We start from the raw sequence: 6375 nt of genomic DNA, 5'->3' as shown, positions 1-6375 counted from the left end.
GCAAGTGGGATACCAAATAATGACCAATGTTGAACAGTGACGCGCAATCAAAGCATCTGAATATGACCCAACCTATGTCGCTCCAACTTCTTATAGGGTGTTGACTTCTATTCGTAAGCAACCCCTAGAAGAACACATTGAGGGACATCCATTTTTAGATCACATCATCATAGAGGAGGAGTTGCATGTCGCTAGTCGAACGGACTCCGGTGACTTCTTACTTGACGTCCTCACTTATATTACGCACATAGGCATTCGCCCTTTCGAGATGGATAGCTATGCCAATCTCGTAATCCGAATTTCTATGCCTCGCTCGAAGGTAAAGCTCTCACACTATGTGATGAATGGTTGTCATCCTCTAACCCTTTAATCCTAGGAAGGATTATTCTCAATTCAGAGAGGGGGAAGCGTGCTGAAACAAACCAAATGCATAACAAGAACCATAAAGGAAAATAACACATGCGGAACATGAGGAACCTCAATAGTAGGACAAAACAACTTGTGACTAAGGAATTGACAATAAAACTTGGACGCAATGTACTTAGACTATTTGGAGGAAAAAGTTTAATTATGTACTAAAAATGAGTTTATTTGCCAAGCATGAAGTGTTTTCTTTTAGTGAATAGTTAGGTGGAAAAGCACTAATGGCAAACCATGGCTTATGACAAGAGTCGAAGATGTCGCAGCAAGATCGAGCCCATCGCCTACCCTTCATGGAAGAGGAAAGAGCCAAGTACGGTCTAACCCTTGAAAATCGGGCATACAACCAGCTCAAGTTTAGAAGCATCCACAACGTCGAAGGGGTGCTGACAAGCGCGAGGAAGCCACTAGAAAGATTGTGATTAGCACAACCTCACCACGTATATTCAAAAGTTCGGACAAGAGCCTAACCACACTAAGTGTGTGGAATTCCTAAGGACATATGACCCTGATAAGGCGAGTGGGACAGTGTCCTTGACAAGCAGGGAAGGAACCAAGCAGGTGCAGGTCCCACTCAACAAGACCTTAGTGGAAAAGGCACCGGGATTGGAACCAAAGGTGGAGAAAAGGCACAAAAGAGACATCTATGCCATGATGGGGATGAAGAAGGAAATCGTCTTAACAAACGATGGCATAAGTATCCAAGACATTTCCGACACGGAAATCAGATTGCAAGCAAAGGTGATCCACGCCCTTTTCTCCAGCCTAAGGTACAATTCGCTCATGCATAGGATCATTGTGCCCGTGCTGGAGAGCGTGGCGGCTCATTCATTGCAATAAGTGGATTGGAACGGCTATGTTAGGAGAACCATAGACCAATCAGCCAAGACACTCGACCTTGGAAGTAGACTGGCGGGTGGAGAATCCCTAGCATCAAAGGGAACTGACAAGAAGAAGCCCTCGGTCAAGGCCACATTCATAGGGTATGGAGGAGTCTTGACTGCCCTTATCCAAGAGGCTATAAAAGAGGCACAAGACGGAGAAGAGGGATCAAATGAAACGCTTGAGAAGCCACCTCCTCACCACGACAAAGAGCCATCAAGTGAGAGGACGATTAGTGAAGAAGAGAGAGAGCAAGAAGCTCAATCAAGCAAACAGATGGCGAAGACGCCTTAAAAGAAGGCAATGAAGAAGAAGCAAGAGGAAGAGAGGAAGAAAAAAGAAGAAGCGAACCTACTTAAAGCCAAGGCTGAGTCAAAAAGAGCTGTGAAACAAGATGAGGAGTTGAGAAGGAATGAAGAGGAGGACCTGGCACAAGTTGTGCACATATCCATTGAACAACAGTGCAGGCAAGAGGAATTAGCAGCAATGAGCCCGCCTAGGTAGGACAGATTGGGAACCAATGCCCAAGTAGTAGAAGACTTGCCTCCACCCGTCCCTGAAGGAAAGGGCAAAGCCACGCTCCACTCAACCCCACCTAACCTCTTGCCCACTACCCCAACCATCACAATAACACCATGCACCCTGGCCACAGTGGACACCAACAACCTCATGGCATGGGTGCAATTCTTAGTCACTCCCCAGCAACACTGTCCTTCTCAACAAGTGCCATGGGACTGGCACTCAGCTAGGAAGGGGGCAATGTTAACCCTTAGACGAACAAGGTGGAAAATCCAAAAAATCTAAAGCAAAAGACAAGGCCAAGGCAAAAGTGGAATGGAAGACAAAGGCACGCCAATAAAAAATATGAAAACACAAGAAGTACAGAAAAATCCTAAATCAAGGAGAAAGGCACACAAGAAAATGCACAAGTCAATACTCTTATAAAAGAGCGCAAGGTGCACCGTGATTTATTTTAAGAGTGTTGGGCTCTCACCCGTGCAAATTATAAAGGTAGATGGGCGATAGGAACAAAGTTAAGAAGAAAGGAGAACAATGGGAAAAAGGGCCTAGGCCACAACCGGCCGTGTAAAAAAGGGGATAAGGGGATGACCACCCAAAAGGGATTTAGGCCTTGTATATAAAGTTCAAAAAGTGAATGAGAGCTCATTCTTTGGTATGTGGCAAAGTGGACTCTTCTTCTTCTCTCCTTCTCTTCTCTTGCTTGCTTATGAGTGCTTGAGGGAGGGAGTGTGCGAGGGAGTGAGCTTGTGAGAGTGAGGGATCTTGGAGGTGAAGCTCTCCACCTTCTCCTCTCTTCTCTTCTCTTATCTCACGTGTGGCTATGGAGGATGGAGCTTGGAGGAAGAGGCTTGAGGATGCTTGAGCTTGCATCACAAATCGTGGAGCTATCGAAGTGCTTGAGAGAGGAAGCAACTCAATCAAGCATCAAGGTAAGCTCACTACACTCATAGAGAGGGATAGCTCGTTGGCTACGTGAGAGGTAGCCATTAGTGCTCACTTCAAACACTTGAACAATAAGTGGTCCGTGGGTCTTGGTGGTTGAGCTTGTGCTCATCTCTACACTTGGTATTACTGATGTGGCCCCTATACTACATTTGGATTCTATGAGTACTATCTAGTTAGCCAATAATCCAATTTTCCATGTGAAGCCAAAACACATTGAGGTGTGTCACCACTTCATCATTAGAGAGATCATTGAGGACAAGTCTATTGACCTTATCAAGATCTCAACTGACCAAAATCTTGCAGATCTGCTCACTAAAAGTCTCTGAACTTAGCATTTTGTCTTCCTTAAGAAGTTGATGGTTGGGCATTGGATGAGATGACATCTTTCGTCCTCCTATTGTACTTATGTACATTTGTATTCTATCAGTTTTTTCCTATTCTCTCCTCACCAGGGACACATTCACTTTTAAGTGGAAGGTTGCTAGGGGTAAAGGCGCATGTGCCTAGTCGTCAATGTATTAATACACTGACAATACCCGCACACCTATATACTATAGGTGGCAAGTGCCCGTCATGGTCACTTCATTCTTTATTCTTTCAATGACATTTGAATAAACGGAAGGTAGGTCACACATTGCGACTTTGGAGTTTTCACATTTTGTATGTTTCTCTCTCTTGCTCTTGCTCCTTTCACCATAGCTCTTGGTTTTGCTCACGTGCTTCCAATCCAAGCTCACTCCCTTCACTATTGAGTTTGTTGGGACTATACCTAATGCTTGTAAAGCTTGAGGTCTTTGATTTTTAGGCTGCAAGTAGTGTAAAATAATGCCATCTCAATCCTATGGATCGATGACACTCCAAACATGGGTGTCATCTTAAACTCAATTGATAACTTTACTTTTGATGCTCAAATTTTGAACCAACTATCACAGCTTAGTCTACACCCTCAAAAAAACTTCAACTCCAAATAGAGATGATAGTTCTAAAGGAAAGGAGCCATATAATGGGATCACACCCTCTATGCAGCAAAGAAGGTGTGACAAACAATTTGTCTAAGTAAGAAAACTAAGGCAAGTTCTAGCTAAGCAGAGCCCAATGGGGGTGTCATGCCCAAGGACCACACCTTTCATGTGAAGAGGCAAATTGCTCTAAACAATATGTCTAAAGAAAATAAACTAAGGCAATATCTAGCTAAATAGAGGCCAAAAATAGATGCCATGCATCAAGACCGCATCTTTTTATGTGAGGAGATGAGCTGGATCACAACTAGTTTATCTAAATTCAAAGGCAAGCAAGAGAGATTTAACAAAAAAGAGACCAAGGAAAGCAACTTTGAGTACTTGATTTGGCGATGCAATCAAAGAATCAGGGCAAATGATCCACGAGACTCAAGTCCCCAAGTTCTAAGTCAAAGTAAAGATAAAGGGGAGATCTACACAAGGATCAACCCAACAGATGGCCTCTATCAAGGCATGGCACAATGTGACAAACATTCCATTGCACCTTTGACCCCAACAACACAATCACTTGGAATCACTACCTATGCAAGCTTAGCATGCAAAGGCATAAGAGACAAGCTAAGTTGAAATAGGACTTTCAAGCTTTCACTCCTTAATTGTAATCAAGTTATGAGTGGATTAGAAGGAAAATGAATAAAATAAAAGAGTCTAGTGGAGGATAGAGATTGACCAACTTGATAAGAAAAGTTCTGTTAAGACCCCCAAGTTGTAGGTTGGTTGATATTGACTAGAAAAAGCTCTCTTAAGCTTGGTTGGTACACACCGACCAACTTAATAGAGAAAGTTATGTTATGAACCTAGGCGAGTCAAGGAAAGAAGTCTTTATTTTATGTGTGTGTGTGTGTGTGTGTGTGTGTGTAGAGAGAGAGAGAGAGAGAGAGAGAGAGAGAGAGAGAGAGAGAGAGAGAGAGAGAGAGAGAGAGAGAGAGAGAGAGAGAGAGAGAGAGAGAGAGAGAGAGAGGAATTAAAGGAATGAGAAGCGTGAGGAAAAGGGAAGATCAAAGAAGTGAATAACGAGACACTTCAAGATCTAGAGACTGAGAGTGAGAGGGAGGGAGATACTAGAAGAGTTAGTGGCAATAAAAGAGAGGTAGTGGAGTAAGTAAATCTCTTGTTAAGCTACAATAGGGATGTGAGAACTTTGTGATCCTTGTTGCTAGTTTTGTGGTGGGGGATCTCAAATTCTAGACAAGAAGTGGAATGAATTCATGGAAGTTAAGAATCATGTATGGATTACAATAAAGGATTTGAATTTTAATCAAAATGACATATTCTCTTTTGATTTAGTGTTCTTACGGTTGTGCCTAAAGAAATGTGCAATGAACCTTGTGTAACGGGACAATCAAGAAAGTTCTTTGTATATGTTAAATGGCATGATAACATAAACTACTTAAATAACTAAAGTATGTTTAGTGCATAGGGTGAAGAATTGTTTGTATATATTAAACGACATGATAACATAAACTCCTTAAATAACTAAAGTATGTTGAGTGCATGGTGGGAATGTGGGTCCCTAGGGATTGAGACTCGATCCCAAGGATAAGTGGACCCAAATAGTTGGGTGGCTTTTTATGTCATAGATAGGATTAGAGTTGATCAATCATGGTTGCTTAAGTTGTAAAGTAGAACTTGAACCAACATTGTTTTGGGGGAATGTCAATGTGACAATCGTAATGAATCAATTGCAAAACATAATTGTTTGTTGAAGTCAATGAGTCTCGTCGATACTAATTTGTAGATAGAGATGAAAAAAAAGATATTGTTAAGTAATCAATATTAATAAATCTATGTGTGTGTGTGTGTGTGTGTGTGTTCTAGTTCGATTGACATTCAATATGTTCCAACCTGATCAACATTGATTTGGATTGGAAGGAGAGGATCATTTGGTCTTATATAGGCAAGTTGGAAGGAGAACTATAGCTCACATGTAACAATATTAGAAATGTAAACTTATAAGACATCAATGATGAATGGCCAAGGCCGAATGAGTTTATACTATGGTTGCAATGCTCATCTCACCAAGCTTTCCACCTTTTGATGGTGAAGGTGGTTTCTAACACTTCTTGTTGGGTAGGAGAGGGTTGATGGAAAAGAGGGCAAGGGCAACTAGAGAGGTGTATTGGTTCAAGATGTGATGTGGAGGGTAGATGGCCATAATAGGGGTAGCATAGTGTTCATGAAATACATTTTTGATAGTAGATACATAAACTAACTCAAAATCCTAGAGAGTTTTTGAACAAAATTACATGTATTTGCCATTTTTATAACTTAAAATTTTTAAAAGCTAAAACATTTTAAAGCATCTTCTTTAATTTTGAAGGTTTTTAACATTAACTTTTATTTTTCACAAACATTAGGCAAACTTCTTATTGTTGGGGTTGACTTGGAAGTGGACTTGACCATGTGAAAACACAAATGGATTGCCTTTGTGTAGGTTCTACTAAATGAGGGTGTGTTTGGCAATGGAGAGGAACCCTACCACTCATGTACCTTTCATAAGGAAGAGGACCGCATTAGAAGGATGGACATGTGAAAGTTGATTCAATCCCTAGGTGTTAAGGAAGGTGAGGCTATTGCCATGTTCATG

Source organism: Lygodium microphyllum, chromosome 4 (assembly GCF_053477565.2).
Source record: "Lygodium microphyllum isolate KBCC chromosome 4, Lygodium_microphyllum_v1.1.10, whole genome shotgun sequence".
Taxonomy (NCBI): Eukaryota; Viridiplantae; Streptophyta; class Polypodiopsida; order Schizaeales; family Lygodiaceae; genus Lygodium; species Lygodium microphyllum.
This window is presented reverse-complemented; position numbering follows the sequence as displayed.